This window comes from Schistocerca americana, unplaced genomic scaffold (assembly GCF_021461395.2).
Source record: "Schistocerca americana isolate TAMUIC-IGC-003095 unplaced genomic scaffold, iqSchAmer2.1 HiC_scaffold_808, whole genome shotgun sequence".
Classification (NCBI taxonomy): domain Eukaryota; kingdom Metazoa; phylum Arthropoda; class Insecta; order Orthoptera; family Acrididae; genus Schistocerca; species Schistocerca americana.
In genome coordinates this window covers 15,001-17,500 of record NW_025726575.1, presented here as the reverse complement: position 1 = coordinate 17,500, position 2,500 = coordinate 15,001, and positions in this window count along the sequence as shown.

Below are 2,500 nucleotides of genomic sequence, written 5' to 3'. Positions count from 1 at the left end.
CCTCCGTCGGCCGGCGCGCCTGCCACTGGCCGCCCCCACCAGCCGGCTGTAGCGCGTGCGCCCACGCACCGCGCGGCCAGCACGCCGGGAGGCCCCCCCTCACCGGCCGGGGACGGTCCCACCCAGCCACCGCCGCGTATCGCTTCACACCCACATGCCATTCACGTTCGTGGGCATGGTGGGTATCGCTGAAACAACCGGTTGGTAGCTCAACCGATCGTCGCCATCACTGATTCACCTCTAGCGAGAACAACCGCACCACAACCGTTTACCAGTTGTTCATTTGCGTAACGTCACCAGCAAACGTAGACGTCCATCGCCATTTGCAAATTCAACGATTGTTGCATGCCTGTGTCAGGTGTCACGACACACTATGTCTGCCCACATACACGCAACAACATGTGCACGCTTCGCGAACACGTGGAAGGTGGCCCCCGTACGTATGCGATGTCCATTGCGCGAACGACTGTCAACCGGCCTCTGTCGCATGTCGCAGATGTGGAACGCAGTGCACCATGCTATCACGGTGTGTGAGAAGAGACGACTACGTCTGACAACACGCGCCACTACATCAACAGACGGCTCATGCTGATCGCCATCCACGGCATACCATACTGCAATCCAGCTCTTATAGGGAGACGACACGTAGCTGAGTGCACAATATTTGGACCGTATGGTTCGCCGTTGTTGGCGCAGTCGTGGTACGGTCACACATGTACCACGATGTATCATTCAGTACATGAGGACCAATGTGCAGTACAGTGTGTGATTTGGACGTACAACATCAGCGGACAGTTGACACACGCCGTACCACAACGTAGGCTGTGCTTCGCCATGCAAATGCCAATGAACAACTGCGAAGGGCATTGAGCATGTACGTCCTGCTGCCATCCGCATTACAGTGTATAGCTGCAAGGTGTTTAACATGAAGCGATACTCTGGGGACCAGGCAGTGCGAGTAGCAAACTATATTGCGGGGGTTGCAGTTAGGCAACACCACACTAATTTAACGCGTCGTATGACAATTACAGAGCAGGTTAAGGCCCAACGTGTGTTGGGTTAAGGCCCAACGTGTGTTGGGTTAAGGCCCAACGTGTGTTGGGTTAAGGCCCAACGTGTGTTGGGTTAAGGCCCAACGTGTGTTGGGTTAAGGCCCAACGTGTGTTGGGTTAAGGCCCAACGTGTGTTGGGTTAAGGCCCAACGTGTGTTGGGTTAAGGCCCAACGTGTGTTGGGTTAAGGCCCAACGTGTGTTGGGTTAAGGCCCAACGTGTGTTGGGTTAAGGCCCAACGTGTGTTGGGTTAAGGCCCAACGTGTGTTGGGTTAAGGCCCAACGTGTGTTGGGTTAAGGCCCAACGTGTGTTGGGTTAAGGCCCAACGTGTGTTGGGTTAAGGCCCAACGTGTGTTGGGTTAAGGCCCAACGTGTGTTGGGTTAAGGCCCAACGTGTGTTGGGTTAAGGCCCAACGTGTGTTGGGTTAAGGCCCAACGTGTGTTGGGTTAAGGCGCAACGTGTGTTGGGTTAAGGCGCAACGTGGGTTACGTTAAGGCGCAACGTGGGTTACGTTAAGGCGCAACGTGGGTTACGTTAAGGCGCAACGTGGGTTACGTTAAGGCGCAACGTGGGTTACGTTAAGGCGCAACGTGGGTTACGTTAAGGCGCAACGTGGGTTACGTTAAGGCGCAACGTGGGTTACGTTAAGGCCCAATATAGGTTAGGTTAAGGCCCAATATAGGTTAGGTTAAGGCCCAATATAGGTTAGGTTAAGGCCCAATATAGGTTAGGTTAAGGTACAATATAGGTTAGGTTAAGGTACAATATAGGTTAGGTTAAGGTACAATATAGGTTAGGTTAAGGTACAATATGGGTTAGGTTAAGGTACAATATGGGTTAGGTTAAGGCGCAATATGGGTTAGGTTAAGGCGCAATATGGGTTAGGTTAAGGCGCAATATGGGTTAGGTTAAGGCGCAATATGGGTTAGGTTAAGGCGCAATATGGGTTAGGTTAAGGCGCAATATGGGTTAGGTTAAGGCGCAATATGGGTTAGGTTAAGGCGCAATATGGGTTAGGTTAAGGCGCAATATGGGTTAGGTTAAGGTACAATATAGGTTAGGTTAAGGTACAATATAGGTTAGGTTAAGGTACAATATAGGTTAGGTTAAGGTACAATATGGGTTAGGTTAAGGTACAATATAGGTTAGGTTAAGGCACAATATGGGTTAGGTTAAGGCGCAATATGGGTTAGGGTAAGGCGCAATATGGGTTAGGTTAAGGCGCAATATGGGTTAGGTTAAGGCGCAACGTGGGTTACGTTAAGGCGCAACGTGGGTTACGTTAAGGCGCAACGTGGGTTACGTTAAGGCGCAACGTGGGTTACGTTAAGGCGCAACGTGGGTTACGTTAAGGCGCAACGTGGGTTACGTTAAGGCCCAATATAGGTTAGGTTAAGGCCCAATATAGGTTAGGTTAAGGCCCAATATAGGTTAGGTTAAGGCCCAA